At 38.4% G+C, this 19334-nt stretch overlaps 1 protein-coding gene across 14 annotated transcripts in view; it reads left to right on the forward strand.

Moving 5' to 3' along the window:
- Nucleotides 1-19334, forward strand: part of TENM2 (teneurin transmembrane protein 2) — a 3550639-nt gene that overhangs the window by 2477899 nt on the left and 1053406 nt on the right. The window contains exons 1-2 of one of the 14 annotated variants that reach the window (XM_041750470.1): nt 7687-7847; nt 13705-13835. The exons of 11 other annotated variants lie outside the window; for them this stretch is intronic. The gene's annotated coding sequence lies outside the window, so the exon portion shown is untranslated. Of the gene's footprint in view, nt 1-7686; nt 7848-7992; nt 8049-13704; nt 13836-19334 lie in introns of those variants that run through there. 2 more of the 14 variants (XM_041750469.1, XM_041750475.1) reach the window with 2 other exon arrangements.

A 19334-nucleotide genomic window follows, 5' to 3' on the forward strand; every position in this document is an offset into this window, starting at 1 on the left:
GGACATAGATATGAGGATATGAGCGTGGGTTTGGGGAGAGGAGCAAATATAAATAGATGATCGGGCGTATTTCAGGGCAGCCGCCACTGGAGAAGAAGGAGGTGTCTCTACCAGCTGGCAAAAAATGGATCCTACATCTTCCCTCTCCAACTTCCAAATTTTTCTCCATTTCTTGGCAAATGGTTAGGGTGTCCTTTCTATTTTCACATATTTCCCTCAACTTGCCCTTTTATGATTTCCTCCCTTTCTTTAAATACCCTTGATATTAATTTCATCTTTATGTTAAATGATATAAATAAGATTAGAGGGGCACCTGGCTGGCTCAGTCAGTAAAGCATGTGACTCTTGATCTCAGGGTTGTGAGTTCAAGCCCCACGTTGAGTGTAGAGATTACTTAAAAATAAAATCTGTTTTTGTTTAATATTTTATTTATTTATTTGAGAGAGAGAGATAGGAGAGAATAAGCAGGAAGGAGAGGGAGTAGCAGGATCCCTGCTAAACAGGGATCCCGATGTGGGGATCCTGAGATATGACCTGAGCCGAAGGCAGATGTTTAACCAACTGAGCCACCCAGCTGCCCCGAAAAATAAAATCTTAAAAAAAAAATAGAATTAGAAAAACATATGGTGTATATTGTTCCAACTGCTAACCCCTCATAAAGAGGGACTTAAGATGGAAGAATTATAAACTAGAAAATAACAAAAGGAAATTTATTTATCTCTAATAGTAAGAATGCTGATTGCATAATAATAATAATAAAAATAAACACAATGGTAATGACATTACTTTATGGAACTGCTTTGAATGCCTTGCAAATTATATTTTTTAATTTAATTTCCAAGCTAACATCTATCTATTTTATTTAACCTTAAACATTGCATTAAGGAAAACCCCAAAGATTATCACTTTAAATTTCAGATGTAGAGTTAAAGAAACTTTTAGGCAGTTAAGGAAAGTTTTAGGCAGCCAAGTTTTTCTGCAGTTTCTAACTTACTAAGGTATTTGCGTAAGATCAACTTCTGAAATGGGTATAGCTCTAGAGTATTGTATGAATATTTTGACTTATGTTTTCATGCATTGTTATTTTGATAATCTCTAAAATCAGTGTATTTAGAGTGGAACCATAAATTCACTAAATATAGCAATGAATTCGCAGGTGCATTTGCTTTACCTACCTTAACATGTAACTGAGAACTGTCCTATAGCCTGAAGTTTCTCAAACAGGGTGACATGTAGGCACCAGAAAGGCATCTTTGACCAAATAAAATTAGTGATTTTGATTTGGGCTGAGAATAAGAATTTGGCTAGCTTAGTGGAAGCAGAAATATTTCCCAAATTTGTACCTTCTATATGAATGGTCCCTTTTAAAAACTCAGCTCACAATAAGAAGTAGAGGTTTTTGAAATGAGCAAAAGCAATTGTCTATAGGGGATTCAAAAACAGTTTGTATGCACCATTCCCTACACTAAATAGCTCTAGTGAAAACAGCACTGCTTTTATTCTGTTTCTTTAAATATGTAGGTTGTTAATAGATTTTCAAATTAATAGTTTAGAGATTTTCATACCCTTCTATAACTATTAGTTGAATAGTACATCTCCACCTGCAAGAGTGACTTGATGCATTCATTTAACTACAATGAAAGTGTCATTTAGAAAGCCATTAAAACATAACCTTAAAATTAACATTGTGACCCTACAAAGAAATGTTAAATAGGTTGAAAAGGAATGATCTTGAAAAGGAAAGGCCTGCCTTTAGAATCCAAGTGGGAAAAAAAAAAAAAAAAAGGAAAAAAAAAAAAAAAGAAAAAGCCACTAATGAATAATTACTTTAATGAGCTTCTGGTCTCAGAGCTACTCACATTTACTTGCATTAATGGTATAAAATGTTGGATGGTGTGAACACATTCATTTTACTGTTTTTTTTTTTTTTTTTTTTTTTTTTTTTTTTGTACAACAAAGCAATGGCGTATCCTAAACTCCTCCATGAGGCGTCTCTTTGACAATTGACCTTGTCATCAAAATACTTACGCTATCCAGGATCCTTCTGGAGGAGTTTCCTAAAACAGTAATAGGACATGGATCTACTTGGACCCATCTAGTACCTTAGTACCCTCAACTGAGACCCCAGTGCACAGGGCATCTCTCCACAGAAGGCATTTTAGCAAAGCAGTTAATACTGAAGACTGGGGGTTACAAATATTACTTTTGCAACCTGAAACAAATTGCACAGCCTTCATGTGCTTCCCAAGTTCATATATGTTAAATGAGAGAAAACATAGTGCTAGTATATGGAGTTACTTTGAAGGCTGAATGAAAAGGCCTAGGCACAAACTTGGCATAGTGCCCTCTTAATAAGAAAAGGGAGACTATGAATACTTAAGAATGACATTTCTCAGCAAGACTCATAAGGTCCACTGTGAACTGGCCCCAGTTTATTATAGAAGGTTATTTCTTGCCATTTCCTTTTCACCTCTTGCTTCTTCTTTTATGTTCCAGCCCAGGATAGTCTTCAACTTGAGTATGCATCACAAGTATGCTGGAGGGCTTGTTAAGCACAGATCACTAGGCCCACCCTCAAAGTATCTGAGTCAGTAGGTGGGGTGATGGGGCTCAAAAGTGTATGCTTCTGACGGGTTCATGGGTGATGTTGATGTTCCTAGTCTATGGACCATGCTTTGAGAACCACTAGTCTAGTCTCCCGTTTCTAGAAAATGCCATTCCTCATTCTGTCCCCTGGAAAGTTAACACAAAGGCTTTGCTCATAGGTACCACATCCAAGTCTTCTCTAATTCCTTTAGCTAGAATTGACTGTTTTGTGCTTTGTACCTTTCCAGCTATTATTTCCATTCATTTTTTAGCACTAGTCACTTTGTGCTGTAATTGCTCAGTTTGCATGTTGCATGTTTATCTACCCACCTGCACCATGCACTCTTCCAAGGGCAGAGACATTATCAAATTCATCTTTGTATTTTTAGGGTTATATGTGTCACTTGGTACAAGGTGGCTACTAAGTAAACATTGCCTAAATGTTTGAACAACAAAACATAACCCCGTGACCTTGGTTATTCCCTTGCCTCTGTGAGAGTAGTTTTGTCCTTCAGAAATGATGTTATTTATTAAGCTTGATAGTCCTAGCCTGTTTTTCTAAACTAGACCAGAATATGTGCTGATACATATTCTTGAAGTCCCAAAACCTTTCCTAACTCACTAGAATAGGCACTCCTTCCCTTAGGCACTTGTTGCTCAAAAGTTTGTTCTTTTCCTCCTCATTTTGACTGAGTTTTGTTAGGGCTGCAACTCTGCCTACTTGATCTCATTGACCCCAGAAGCTGGTAAAGTGGCTGGAATGTAGGAGACCCCAGGGAAATGTGTGTGGAATGATGAAATGTTGAGAGAGCATGCTCCAGGCCAGAGCAGTCTAGTCTAGGAAGCTGACTGAATCTATTACTGATAGGCACAGCTCTCCACTCTTTTCTTGGGACCCTTTCCAAATATCTTCCAGAGTCTCACTTTCCACTGACTCTCTTGGCCACATGAGACATAGAGAGTTCAGTTAGGAAGCTACCACCATAGCTCAAGCAAAATAAGACGAAATCCCAAACTAAGCCATACTGTGAGAACAAGGTAGAGAGGCTGACTGTGAAAGGAATCATTGGAAAGTGAATCTCTAAACTGACCAATTTGGAATATTGAGCCTCAGGCTCTGGGATGAAAGTGACCTGTGTTTGAATCCCAGTTTTTCTACAGATCTTTTTTTTTTTTTTTTTAATTAACTTTTATTGGTGTTTAATTTACCAACATACAGAAAAACACCCAGTGCTCATCCCGTCAAGTGTCCACCTCAGTGCCCGTCACCCATTCCCCTCCAACACCCGCCCTCCTCCCCTTCCACCACCCCTAGTTCGTTTCCCCGAGTTAGGAGTCTTTATGTTCTGTCTCCCTTCCTGATATTTCCCAACATTTCTTTTCCCTTCCTTTATATTCCCTTTCACTATTATTCATATTCCCCATATGAATAATATCCCTGATGAACATGGATGCAAAAATTCTCAACAAGATACTAGCCAATAGGATCCAACAACACATTAAGAAAATTATTCACCATGACCAAGTAGGATTTATCCCCGGGACACAAGGCTGGTTCAACACTCGTAAAACCATCAATGTGATTCATCATATCAGCAAGAGAAAAACCAAGAACCATATGATACTCTACAGATCTTATACTTTAACTTCCTGAGTCTTGATCTCCTTATTTATAAAGTGGGAATAGTAAGTTGGTATGAGCATTAAATGAGATGATATATGTAAATTAGCACAGTGCCTGGAATATGGAAAGTATTTAAGATAGAGAACTCTATAGTGTCACTGCAATAAATTGTCAGGTGCTCACAGGGCTCAGGCAGTGCCCTGTACACAAAAGGCAAATGATGTTGTTCTTTATCCACAAAGAATTTACAGAATAGTTGCATAGGAAAAGCTGAGCACAATCACAAAATCCTTTGGTCATATGTCATCTAGTATTTATTACCAAGGAAATAATACGGTGCAGACTTTAATGTGGTTGGAGTTCATAAAAGATAGTGACCGGTGTTGAACAACACTTATACTCTACAGCTATGTGGTAGTTGGAGAGCTGAAGTTTAACAATTAGCTAAAATATGGGAAATAAAAGGAAGGATCTGGGACATCAGTAGAACTCTTTTTATATGTAAGGTTCATTGTATACTATAGCATATTGCTATAGGCATTTATCTTTTAAGGCTAAGCAGTGTAAATTCAATTAGATATCTAGGGCACAGCTAATAACTGAGTTATTTGAACCTAGTGTATGAACAGTCACCCCATGCGAAGAATGACACAGGAATTTTAATGGGCTTATACAGACAGAAATATAGATCAGTGTGTGTATGTGCGTGCTTTTATAATCTGCAGATGGTGCTGCTAATGAAGAGATTTCCTAAACATCTTAGTTTGGGCAGACAAAAATAATAGTAGCTAACACATGTAGTGATGACTCTGTGCCAGGCCTAGTTCTAAGTGCATTTACATTTATTAAATCCCTGAATCCTCACAACAGCATGTGATAGGTACTGAAATGGTTCTTAATTTGCAGATGAGCTAACCAAGGCACGGAGAGGTTGGGTCATTCACAAGGTCCCATGTGACCTCAAGGCTATGCTCTCAGCCAAATGTCATTGGCAGTTCTGATTCCATTCCTGTTTCCAATATGAAAAAGTCAACCTGCAGCCTGCCAGGGTTAGCTCAGCCAGGGTTAGCCCAGTGGGACCACACTCTGGCCCTGCCTGTCTCTAGCCACACACTGTCCGAGGAGTGACTGTGATTCAGTAAATTCTGTGATGAGTTCTTATCACTACCTTCCTGGGGATACCGGCACATTCCAAATGCTAGTGCCATCCTCTTATTTACTCAGACAAGTAGATTTGTCACTTGAAACAATCTTTTAATTGTTTATTTTCCTCTGGCTTCTTTCCAGAGCTTTGTAGCAAATGTTAAATGCTGTTTAAAAATGTTTTTCTTCTTGTGGAATAGGTTAGCATGTGTGTTGGTTAACTGCTACATTTTGAACTTCCCACTTGGTAACTGACAGCCTGTAATTAAGCATAACTTGAACTCTGACCACGTCTGCATGTAGTTTTGTAGCCTGTCACCAAATTTCTGTCAAATATTCTCTGTGAAAACAGCATACAACAAAACGCTTCCTCGCTTAGCAGTATCTCAGTGTGGTTAGGTTAAAACACTGATGAAGGGTTAGATATCTAGAAATTCTCTTACCATGTTACCAATGTTTTTATTTCTTCTTGAAAATACAGCTTTTATATAATGTGTCAAATATTTCTTTTCGATGGCGACACAAAAGTTCAAATCAAGGAATAGAAGAAGGTGAAGAGAATGACACTTACTGAAATACCTACTATATGCCAAGCTGTGGGCTAATTGTTTTCCTGACTATAGAATGGGGTAATGGTCACACTAGCTAGCTGGTCATAGTCCTGATTGTGAGCCTGTGTCCTAGCACCTTTGACAGCGTATATGACTCTGACTTAGGGATTTGTCTCAGATATCACTGTGATCCCTAGGCCACAATTTCACCTATCCTGCATGATAGGGAAGCATACAGGCCAGCCAGCTCTTTCCTTAGGGGATGCCCATCCAAGTTACCAAGACTTCTAGAGTCGCACTGATAAACAGCATTTCAGAGTTCTGAACCAACAGAGAAATAAAAAGGTGAGGAATGTTAGATCAAAATATCACCCTATTTACTGATAAAACTGATTTTAGATAATAGAAATGGAAAAACATGCCCTACTGGGCCATAGACAGAATTTGGAACCACATAGAAATGCCTTAGGGGGAAGAAGTACCAAACCAACAAACCCCTCTCTTTTAAAATAGTAGTTTTTTGTTGTTGTTGTTGTTTTGCCTTTTCTTTCTTTCCTTCCTTCCTTCCTTCCTTCCTTCCTTCCTTCCTTCCTTCCTTCCTTCCTTCCTCCCTTCCTTCCCTCCCTTTCCTTCCCTCCCTTTCCTTCCCTCCCTTTCCTTCCCTCCCTTTCCTTCCCTCCCTTTCCTTCCTTTCCTTCTTTCTTTTTTCTTTTGCAGTGATTAACATACAAAAAGCCAAAAACTGTCTACAGCTTGGTAACATTTTATACATGTATGCACCTGTGTATGCACCTCCTAGATATAGCACTTTCCCAGCTTCCCAGAAGGTTCTTTCTTGAAGGTAAACCCTACTCTGTTCTCTATCACCATGCACAGGCCCTTTCAAACACTATGATCTATGATCTATGATCTATGATCTAGAGAAAGTAGCATTGTGCATCTTGTGAGAAGCTTGCTTTCAGGAGAGAGAGAAAAAGAGACAGAGGCAGGGAGAGAGGGAAAGAGAGAGGGAGGAAAGGAGAGAGAGAGAGAACAGGAGAGAGAAAATAAGAGAGAGAAAAAGGGACTGAATGATGGCTGAGCAGTTGTTCCTTTAAAATTTACCAAGCAGATTAAGACCGCCTAGTCTCCCCTGGGAAGAAATTGGGGGAAGGGGAAGTGTTTATAATTGGCCAGGGAACTTATGCTAGTAGGTCTCCCTTCACATGGGAAGAAATACCAGGATTGGAGAAGAAGTCAATCCCTAGGTGAATATGTAAATCCTTAGAAGGTAGATGATGCTATAACAATACGCACAAAATATCGTAGGATTAACATGACACATCTTCCGGGAGCATCAATTTTACTCAACAAGTTGGGGGAATATTATTTTAATACTAACACAAATATGGAGATATTTATGGAACAGAATTTAAAATTCACATGAATTTTTAAAACAAAACATAATACTTTAAAGCTCTTTTAAGCTTGCTTTGGGCTGCTTTGGGCTAAGCCCCCAGGTCCCCCAGGGGTATATGTTCATTCCTCTGCCTAGGGTAACTTCAGTGAAAAAAAGTCTGGAAGCTCTCCTAGGACACTGAGCATGAAACCTTTGTTAAAGCACCGGCATGAACTTGGCAATGCTCACAGATTGCAAAGCAAAGAAGAGAGGGATTCAGAATCAGGAGAGACAGTCATCAAAGTCACATGGCCCAGGAGACAGATAAACAGCACAGCCCCAAATGGGTAAGCTGACTAACGGCCAGCAAAGAGGGAAGGAGGAAGGGAGGATGAGAGGAAGAACATGAAGTCTAAAGACTGGCCAAGATAACAAGGGATGGCAGGACTTGAAGGTCAGGGCTGAGGCAGAAACAGGCATTCCAACCTGTCTCCTGCTTTTTCTGATCCAGGGAGCCATGCCACACAACTCTGCCCAGCTTTGTCAGGGATGTTCTCTGAGTGAGGTATGTCACGTGGGATTTTGTTTGCAGATGGGTGGTGCTCACTCTTGTTCCCTGGCAGTTTAGTTTAGGTACACCTGGTGATCATATCCAGCCACTCTAGAGACTAGAAGAGAAGAGATGAGAATCCTGAGTCTATCAAGTGGGACTTGCTGCCAGAAGTTATAACGCTGGTACCTGTGGAATTGAGGCAGATAGAATATGGTATGGCTGTCAGGTGTTATTTATTATAAATGCAAGGGATTGTGTAAACTTGAAGGCGGGTGCATTGTTTAAAAGCACTCAAATGGAAAAACAACAACAACAACAAAAAACCTGACTGGCTAGCCAGTCTAGCTTTTCTGCTGTATTTGGTTTGCTGGATATCCTTTCTGTCTCCCTGTCACCTCAAACAGACCTTTTTTCCCTGTAATCTCAACATATAGGTTTTTTTTTTCTTTTAATTCCCCTAATAATCAGTAGAAGCCATGCTGTTATTCACATTTTCCAAAAAGAGAAGTCAAGGTCCAGAAATGAAGTAATTTTCTCAAGGCCACAAAACCAGTAGAAGTTAGGACCAAGTTAGAAACAAAGATTTTTTTTTTTTAATTTTTAAATTGTGACATCCACTTTAGAGCTCCCAAAACTCTATAGAATGTGTACTACAGACCAGAGGTAGAAAGCTATGATCCTCTAAAGAAACGTGGTTTGCAGAATATTTATCCATCGAATAGTTATCAAATATAATAGTGCTATTTAACAAAATACAGTGACAACTTTGCTATTTTAGATAACATGTCTCAAAATAAACAATAACAGCAAAGCTGGGACTCTTGAAAGTCAAGAGAAGAAATGGTTATTGATTTGGAAAAAAATAATTGCTTTAACATCAGAAACATTTTAATATGAAACTTAAAAAGAAACTGTCAGCTGATGTGGTCAAAGACTCATTAATAGACAGATATTGGACAGCTTTTTCACTAACTGTTATCTTGGTGACATCACTTTATATAATGAATTTTGATTTTTTTGACATATGTGTACAAAATCCAATGAAACATTGAAAAGAAAAATGATAAAAATTAGTGAAGGTGAATGACTTCTCTAACTAGGTGATTGTTCACAGCATTCATTATTAGCAGCAGAGTTTTTACAACTTAGCACTTTTGTTATGTTCTACTTCTTGTTTTATTTTTCTGAGAACGTTGTCATGAATGTTGATTTCACTCAGTAACTGGAGAGTTCACAAAATGCCTGTCAAAGCAGAATTAGATTCCGAGCCTGACCTGACTGATGTTGCAAATTTCTTTGACTTAGAAGTTAGAGACCCACCGTTATTCAACGTTCTTTGACTGCCTTTCCCACTGTTTTGGTAGCCAAACACAGATTTCTTTGCCTAGAACCATCACCATCTCAGTTAAAGAAAGTATATCTTCTAAGTGCATATGTCCCCTCTTGATTCCAGGCTTTTGGTAGCTAGAATCTAAGCGTAATGGTATAACTCCACTAGCCACAGAAGCCTCAATAATGACTTTAAAACCACCCACACAAAAAACTACCTCTCTCCTGGATGTGAAGTCGCAAAGGAAAAACATTATTGTACCCTCACACTTGTGAACAATTCTATTGTTAATGATGGTATATTAAGCCGGTAGCCTTATTCATTAGTACAAAATACAGCAGAGTACATTTTCAAGTGTGTGCTGTGAATTGCATACACGCTGCACATTATTGTCATCAGCGCTGTGCTGAGGGAATTTGGCAAAAACCGTTTAGAGGCACCCCATAATAGTTGTCTGTAATTGTTTCAAAATTGGTTTTCTGGGGTTTAGAGCTCAGTTTTTATTATTGTTGTTATTTATTAATCTCATTCTATGACTGTCACAACTGATCCTGGTTTTGCTAACGCTTTCAAGACAGGAACACTATATGATTTCATTTCATCAAATCATTTCTGTACTACACTTCACCTTTAAGTGAGTAGAACCTTCATATACTTGGAGCTATTAACAGAATTCCTTAAATTTGGCAGAGTTATAGGTTCACTGAGATCAAATGTTTGCCAATAAATAGAAAATGCCATTTTGTCTCATGTATATCTGCTTACTTGCTTTTATCTTGTTTAAAAGATAAAGAAACAAATGGCATGCATTTTCACAATTCTTACAGAAGCATATAATGAACTTGGTTATTTATCCTGGTTCATTGTCAGTACTGTGAAGCACAGGTAAAAAAAGCATGGATTTTATTTCTAGTTTATTTCTAGTGTTTTATTATTAGTACATAAGGGTTTTTAATTTTTTTTAAGAACTTTTATTTTTAAGTTATCTCTACACCCAATATGGGACTCGGACTTACAGCCCTAAGATCAAGAGCCACTGCTTTACCAACTGAGAGTCAGCCAGGCACCCCAAGGATTTTCTACTCTAAATGAGAGAGCAGGTAAAAAGCAGCTTCCAACCTCATATTCCACTCCAGTCATTATTACACACATGGATAACTTCTAAGCTCTGTATTTGATGAAAGAGGGTGATTAACCTTTACATGTATTTTTTTAAATTATATTTGATGCTTTAAAACTTGCCTTTAAGCCAATATTTTCTAAATTCAGGTCCTTAGGTATTGCTTTAAATATTTATCAGATCTGCATATCAATACAACTGAGCTATTATTTATTCAACTTGTGGTTTTATCTCATTCCTCTTCACTGTGGTCTGAACCTTACTGGTTGAACTAATTAACACATTGCTGCCCTTGCTCTAGTCCCCAGCTTTGGTCCTCAGGAGAGTGAGCCCCAATTCCCTTCCAGGCACTGACACTAATAGAATGGAAGATAAATAATAGAAGTGCCATTAGGTTGTTTTCTTGATACTGGTTGTGAATAAATCACTGGAAGAAGTAATGGGAACATGATGGTTCAGAAACTCTCAGGGATATAGCCATATTAAGTTCTTTTACTCACTTTTTTTTTCCCCTTGTCCAAATTTCTCTCCAGTCCTGCCTTTGCGATGGAGCTAATTAAGATCACATGTTACCCCACCTCTATTTCTTCTTCATATCCATGTTGCTTTTTTAATTGTAATGGGAAAGGGGTCCTGCTCCGAAGATGGCCAAGAGTTGTACAGGCTTAGTACAGCCTCAGGGAGTTCTTCTGTCTAATCAAATTTCATTTGAATTCCTAGCTCATCCCAACATGGTGGGCAGGTCTCTTCCGCCTGTTGTGGCCTTCATCTCAGAGTGTTTGATATGTTTCTCTCTTATGTTTCTCTAAATTCTCTAACCGTATCAGTCTTGCCAGGCTGCTATAACAAAACACCACAGACTGAGTAGGTTAAATAACAGATACTTATCACAGTTTTGGAGGCTGGAAAACGCAAGATCAGGGTGCTAGGTGATTGGGTTCTTGGTGAGGGTTCTCTTTCTGGCTTCCATTTGGTTTGTGTCTTCACGTGCAGACAGAAAGGATCGCTCTCTTGTCCTCTACTTATAAAGCCACTAATCCTATCATGAGGATGATGCCCTCATAAACTTATTGAACCCTAATTATTTCTTAAAGTCCTGCCTCCAATTTACCATCACCACACTAGAGGTTAGGACTTTAACACATGAATTGGGGGAGGGGAACACAATTCAGTCCATAGCACTGACCTCCTCTGTCTTCTTGGTGTTAACTAACCTTGATCTCTTCCCTGTCCCTTTTCAACATTACTTAGTGGTTTTACTAAATCGACTCACTTCTTTTTACTTGGAATCCTTTTGTTGTTGTTGTTGTTGGAATACTTTTAAAAGGAAATTTAATGCTAATACCATAAGTAGAAGACCAATATCATTTGTCCTAAATAAAAGGTGAATTCATAAGTCTAAAATTATGGGGACAAAAAAAAAAAAAGAAAGATGTGAATCTTTATCTTACTCTTACATACCATACTTGGGGAACACTAGTGAATAAAGAAAACATGTGCAGGTTCTAAATTTAGGAATCGCCCCAGGTGTCCCAGATGTTGGGTTACTGATATATCTTGATAGTTGGCTCAGGCCATGAAGTTTCTGTATGAATATACTAAAGACTTTAATCTAGTTTAGAACATCCTGGAGTAGGGGAAATGAGGAAGAATTGTGATTCGTATTAATTCCATCACTTTTCCTTTCTGAGTTCGTATTTATAGTTGTGAGTAATATATATTTGTTTCTTGATATGAACTGTAATGGCTACTAGCTTGTTAACTTTAATTGGTGGAACTGTGATCATTTAGGCTATTAACAGAAACTAGTCATGTGTTTTCAAAGAAACTGATATAAATTAGAATCTTTCATTAAAGACCAATCAGCCATCTTCACATTTCAAAATTTGATGCCATTGCTTTCTTGATGGGGTAGCAAACTGACCAGAAAATTCATCTAATCCATTTTCTAAGAGTAAGAGTCAAGAAAGTAAAAGTCTATTCATATTAATAGCTTAAAATATTTATATTATCATTTCTGGAATAACTACTTCAAGAGTAAGATTATAAAGTGATTTAGCCAATGTTGCTTGAAAGTTAGACATAGGGAAACAGCAGCAGAGTCAGCTTCATTACTGTCTGTTCAGATCTCTAGTGTTTGCTTTCAAAGATTTCGAAAAGAATCAAAGAAGTGTTTACCTAAAAAAGAATCAAAGAGGCATCTGGCTGTAGGTAAAATGACATATCTTGTGTTTCTAAGAATAAGATATAGCACTTAAAAGACAATGAAAAAAATTCATGATTTTTTTTAATTGACTCAGAACAAATTTTTCTTTTCTTTTTCTTCTTTCTTTCTTTCTTTCTTTCTATTTTTTTTTTTTTTGTCTCAGAACAAATTTCTTAATGAAGCCCAGCAGTGACCCAGTGCTGGCATGATGGATAGGGAATTCAGTGACTTCCTGGAAATGACTTGATGTTTATATAAAAGACAACGTGGATAGTTGCAAGAACCTTGAAATAGTAGTAGACCAATGTCTTATAAATCCCATCTGCCACTTAGAAACTCTGATCTCAGGCAAGGCATTGAACCATACTGAGCCTCAGTTTTTTCATCCATGACTCTACTTGTATGGCCAAGTTGCTGTGATCCATTGTGCACATTTATTTTCCTTTTTTCATTTCTGCTTTATGTGATCTGCCTTTAAGTGTCAACATTTCCTCAGTCGATACCCAGAAGAAGACAATAGGAATTAAAATGGATAGTTTTCCTATACTGTAGTTGTTTTGAGAGAAGAGTTTATAGAGTATGTTTTATGTGTTTGAAAATCTGTTTTTCTGTGATCTGTATACCCTCAAATTGTATGATATGTAGATCTTCATCTTAGGTGTCTAACCAAATGTCAAAAAGAGTTTAGGGCATAAAGCTCAGAACTTCAAATAAATTCATAAACTTCTGAGCATATGCCCTTCCTTGTTTATCTGTAATGATCTTGGTAAAATAAATTTTAGGAGACTTCCTGACATACATATATTTTGTATGGGAAACAATTTTCCCTGTGTAAAGTCAATCACCACCTAATGTTAGTGTATTATTTTTTGTCAAACAGCAACTTTTATTGAAATGCTCTCTGTAATTTTTTATGTATAATTTATCCTTTACATAATCTATAAAAGATTTAATGAAACTGACATAATGAAGATACACAACAGAAGATACAAATATGAAAAACAATGATTCAGGATGAGAAAAATGTAAGACTGAAAAGATAAGACCAGGGATTATAATGACCTCAGAGATGCCATTGATTACTCTCATGACAGTTGGTTCTGTATTGCTATTATTGGTTAGAAAGAAAGATGCTTGTCACCTGAACATATATTTTTACATTTCATCCTAACACTGGCATCATGAAAAGGATTTCACTCTTTCTTTTCCTCAGGTGATGAGACTTATTTTTATAAAGGTTGAATGACTTGCCTCAAGTTTTTCAGCTAAAGAGTGGCAAAATTCTAAACTGAATACAATGCTGATTCCAGTGCTGATTTGACACTTGACACACAGGATTACACGGTATTTTATTACTATTAATTCACTCTTTATTTCCCCTCTTTACTCCACAGCTAATACCTGCCCCTCGCAATCATGGTTCCCTCAGGTAGTTTTATGTGTTTAGTAGCTGGGACTAAATATCTCATAATAACAAATTCTCAGATTTTGCCCGAGATATAAAATGCTGTAAAGTATTAATTGGAGAATATTGGGGAGTCTTGTAATAAAAAAATACTTTTTATGGAATCTAATATAGGATGGGGAGTGTGATAGGTATCCTGACAGTACTGCAACTGGCTCTTATAAATCAGAGTGAGCGTCCCTGGCTCTGCTTTCTGATTCTTTAGCCAGGCACCTTCGGATTCTTGAGAAATCAGGTGACTGAAGGGCAGAGTGACACCAGATGGGAGCAGGATGGATATGAGCGGTGGAAATTCTTTTAAAACGCTTGTTATTAATGGCTTAATAAAGACAAACACTTAAAATGAGCATTCAAGCTCTATCCAATGCCTGCCATTAAAACCAGGTGAATTGTAGAGGGCAGCAGGGCAGGACTGCGATAGGGACCTTGGCAGCTGTATCCCCTTCCATATTTACACTGGGACACCTGTTCTGTCTGTTTTCTCTGTCTCCTTTAGTTACTGTGTAATGTAGTTTGTAGATTTCTCCATTCAGTTGATTCAGACTGCCTTTAGAATTTGTATCAGCCAGCTTCTCCCCCTGTGGAAATGTGATCAGGAGGGAAGGGAAACCACACACTGCGATTTGCTTCATGCATACACAGCTCTATTTTTATTGTATATCACTCAATGGAAATTAATTGCTAATTATCCAAACATTTCTATGATAATATTTCAAGCTCTCTTGTAGCAGATGTGGCCTGAACAATATTTGGAAGAGAGTAGATGGCATTGTGTTTCTTGATGGGAATGACTGGGTAGGGTTTTAAATTTTTTTTCACCATTTTTTTTTTATTTTAGAAAGAAAAATGGTTATCATTCTTTTGAAACATGTGTTAAATATTCATACTGACCAGAGTAATTATGCACTGACTATATTAGCAAACATATAACTCTGTCAGCTTTAAGAAGTTGGGAAATTAAATTAAATAGGTTGTGGATAATGTATTCAGTTATATGCTCGTACAGACATATAGCTTGTTTAAACACTCGTCACCATACTGCATTCACAGTCATCGGCAATGACAGACTTCTCTTATTTGGGGGCTCTCATGCTGAATTACTCTTTTTTTATTGTGTTAGATGTCTGTCCTTCAATGTCTGAACATTGCTTTTTCATTTCCCCTTTACGAATGCTAATAATATACTGGATAGAGCACTGGCTATTTTTAGTAATTCAGCATTTCCTTATATTTATACTGTGAACAAACTTGAGAGAGTTTAGCTCTGATTAAAACAGATCATTTTCTTCTTTTTAAAAAAGAATAATGTGGGACTGATACGTAGTGAGGACAAAAGGAATTTGATGGGCACAGTGTCGAAGCTTAATCGTGTCAATTATTATTTGTGTATTAGAGCCAAGTTTTTAATGAGGAGTACTCACTTGTGTGTAATCATGATCAATGACAAGTAGTTAAAATATCTTCATGAAGTGGCAAATTGGGGGAGAAAAAGAAGCAACGTTAACACCTCTTATAGTTCCTTATATATTAGCACATCTGAACTCCATGAACAGAGTTGGTATTAAAGCACAGAAAACCCTGTAAGCATATTGCTGTGAGCATATTGATACATGTGTTTATATAAGATTTTTCCCATGCATTCTAAGCTTGTTATGGCCTCTTTGGGGAAAGGACTCTTGCCACCTTGCTCACCAAGCTGTCACTCCTGCCCAGAAACCTAGCCCTATCTACGTATAACCTCACTCCTATGCTAGGATAATGACTCTTCTTCCCTTTGCATGTTTGCACTTTCCAAGTCATTAGGACTTGTCGCCCACCATTCTGAGAACCTTTGGTCCATTTTACTTAAAGTTCTGCCACTTTCTAAGTGTCTTGCTCTTAACTTTCATCCACACTTTTCAGCTGGCAAATCTGATTGACCCACAGTGCAATGAGTCTTGTCCAGAAGGGATGAAGGAAGTCACAGGAATCTGGAGCACCAGTGGAAAGGTGGAGCTCCACGCTGGCCCAGATACCTGTTTTCCGCCTCTGCAAGGTGTGATGTCAAGTGTAAGATTCAGTAGTCACGTGGCAGAAGCCCAGAAACTTGTTCCCTTAAGCATTGTCCACACTATCAGTTTGTTTGCTGTCATTGTAAGCTTTAGCTGTCTGTATCAAGTACCCTCAAACTGTGAATGAGAGAAATCCAAATCCACAGTGTCGTCCTGTGGTACTTACAGGCATTGAATGAACTGCTTTTTACTGATGAGCATGATGACGCTTAGGTATGACATGGATATGTGTAACTGAGACAATAGCTATAAAATGATTTGCTTGGCAATGATGTACAAACAGACACACAATTTATGGATTTTCCTAATTGTGTTTGCTTTCACCTAGAATTCAAAATTAGCAGTAGTGGGAAATCATTAATGGTTTTTATATGCCTTACTGCCATTTGGTAGAATGCCTATATTTTATGTCCTTTATTATAATTTCATTCAGTCTGATTTTCCTTTGTGAATATTTTCTGGAGTTGGAAATCAGTATCTTATATATTATGGGATTAAAAGGAAGAAAAATATTTTTTTCCACTTCATTTGGTATCTTAACAGTGAACTCTTTCCTGTATGAATATTCACTGAGGGGGAAAAAGAAACCCACACCAACCACGAAGTGGTTGCTAGTAGCAGATTTTGAGTAGGCCTTAACCACTGAGTTGAAGTCTGGAGACTTGCTGACATTTTGAAAATAGTTTTTAGAACAAAATGTCAGATGATGGGAGCTTTACATCATGCAAGAGTAACTTGTGCAGCTGATACTAACGAGGCTGATTCTTACAAAGCCATATGAGGATGGATGACCACTGTGCTTTTCAAAGAACCAAATATATCCACATATATATTCAACACTTCACATTTCGCACATGCTTTGCTTTGCCTGGCTTATATATGAGCCACAGTTGACCGACACCTTTGAGGACCAATGCAGTGCTGGCAAATGAGCGTTATTTTTAAAAAGGAGCCATTGATGATGAGACGTCATTACATATTCCAACTTTGAACCAATGGCACTGCCACCCTTCTGTGATCACTCATCAAGGCAGCTGTGCTGTATTCACATTGAAATTAGGAGATTTTTAAAACCCAAGCAGCTGTATTATTCATACTTAAAATAAAAGCTTAGTTTCCCCAAATGGGTGTGACGTAAACATCTCATTAAATATTTTTAATTTTGAAAAAAAAATTTTAAATGGCAGTGACTACACTGGTGGTGGCAGCACTTCGCATTTGTGTGTGAGCTCGGGAGAGGCTGTCTCTATACTTTCTCACCGCTGTAGCGTGTACTCTTGCTACAAGCATGAGTCTGAAGGATGAAGCTCTGTGCCGCCAAGTAGGAAGAGGATTCAGGAGCATAGTCTGCACATTCTAGCTGTTTGACTACACTTTTGATTAGGTAAACTATTGTCTTAGAAGGAAACCAAATGCTTGGTGCTGGCCCCTCTTCATTTTCTTGAGTTACAATGTACAATTAAGCTAAGTCTTTAAAGGGTAAATCTAGAAGGTTTCTGTTCTCTTATTTTTCTGTTTCTCTTCTCAATCCATTAGGTAGCCTTATATGCTGGTCATGATTTGCTAAAAGATTAACACTCCCAGGGGGGTGACTCAGGTTCCGTAGACGAAGAGATCAAGGGGATCCATGAGGTCCTCACTTCTTTCCTGCTACCTTCATGGTTTAGTAAATACTAGTCTCCACCCACCGAGCTCTATGCTGTTAGTTAAATAAAGATGGCAGAGAGGACTTTTGTCTCTCTCTCTCTCTCTCTTTTTTTTTTTTTTTTAAGATTTTATTTATTTATTAGAGACAGGGAGAGAGAGGCAGAGGGAGAAGCAGGCTCCATGCAGGGAGCCTAAGGTGGGATTCGATCCCGGGTCTCCAGGATCATGCCCTGGGTTGAAGACGGCGCTAAACCACTGAGACACCGGGGCTGCCCAGGACTTTTTTTTTAAGTTTCTGTATTTTATTTATTTATTTTTTATTTATTTTTTAACATTTTATTTATTTATTCATGAGAGACACACACAGAGAGAGAGAGAGAGAGAGAGAGGCAGAGACACGGGCAGAGGGAGAAGCAGGCCCCATGCAGGGAGCCCGACGTGGGACTCGATCCTGGGTCTCCAGGATCACACCCTGGGCCAAAGGTGGCGCTAAACCACTGGGCCACTGGGGTTGCCCTGCCCAGGACTTTTGTCTCTTAATGCCAGAGCATCCTGTTGGCCCCTTCATTGGTTAAGAAAGCATTGCCACTTGGGGTATTCATTCTCTAGCATATAACAAATCATTGCAAGTTTAGTGGATTTAAATTACACAAATGTATTCTTTTACAGTTCTGGAGGTTAGAAGTCTAAAATGAGTCTTAGGGAGTTAAATCCCAAGTGTCACCGGGGCTGTTTCCTTCTGGAGTTTTCAAGGGAGAATCTGTTCCTTGGTTCTTGAACTTCTAAGTGCTGTGGGCATTCTTTGCCTCTTGGCCATGTCACTCCCACCTCTGCCTCTGCCAGAGCAGTTTCATCTCTCTGGAATCTCCCTCTGCCTCCCTCCTATAAGGACTCTTGAGTTATTGAGCCTTCCTGGATAATCCGTGACAACCTACCTTGTGATCCTGATCACCTCTGCAAGGTTCCTTTTATCACGTAGGGTAGCATATCAACAATGCTAGGGATTCAGAACATACATTTTTGGAAGACCCTTATCCAGCCTACCTTAGGGTATGAACTTTGGAGGGAGTGGATCTGGATGGGAATTCTAACTTTGCCACTTGCTGTCCTTATATCCTTGGGAAAGTTATTAATTCTCCCAGTTTCTCACCCCTACAGGGGGGATAATACTGCCAACTCCACAGATAATGTATGTAAAACAAAAGGCTTTATGTAACAGATGTTCCACAAATTTAAACCACCTCCCCCGCCCAACCTCCAAGAACTGAAGGGGGAAGGAATGAAAAATCTCACAGGTTCTATCAGGCCAAGTTATCGGTCAATAGAAATGGCTAGTCTTTGATTGTTCCTTCTGGGGACTGGATAGTTAGAGAAGTATTAATGCACATAGGAAGCTTAAGACATTCTCATTTTATTAGTGCTACTGTGAACCAGGGCATTTTCTCAGTGCACCTCCCTATATTGGGTCAAGCACACTAGTGATTTTTGACAGATTCTTTCTGTCACCCAGCTGCCTTGTGTCACAGGATGCCAATGGCACTGAAAGTCCTATGACTGATTCTGCCCCTGTTGAGAACAATAGCTATTTGAATTTGATTTGCCCATCTTCTGGGAAGACAGTCAAAGTTTCCCTTCAGTGCGGCCGAGTTGACAATAGGCACCCCTTGTACTCTTTACAGC

The sequence above is a fragment of the Vulpes lagopus genome, chromosome 3 (assembly GCF_018345385.1).
Source record: "Vulpes lagopus strain Blue_001 chromosome 3, ASM1834538v1, whole genome shotgun sequence".
Lineage (NCBI taxonomy): Eukaryota > Metazoa > Chordata > Mammalia > Carnivora > Canidae > Vulpes > Vulpes lagopus.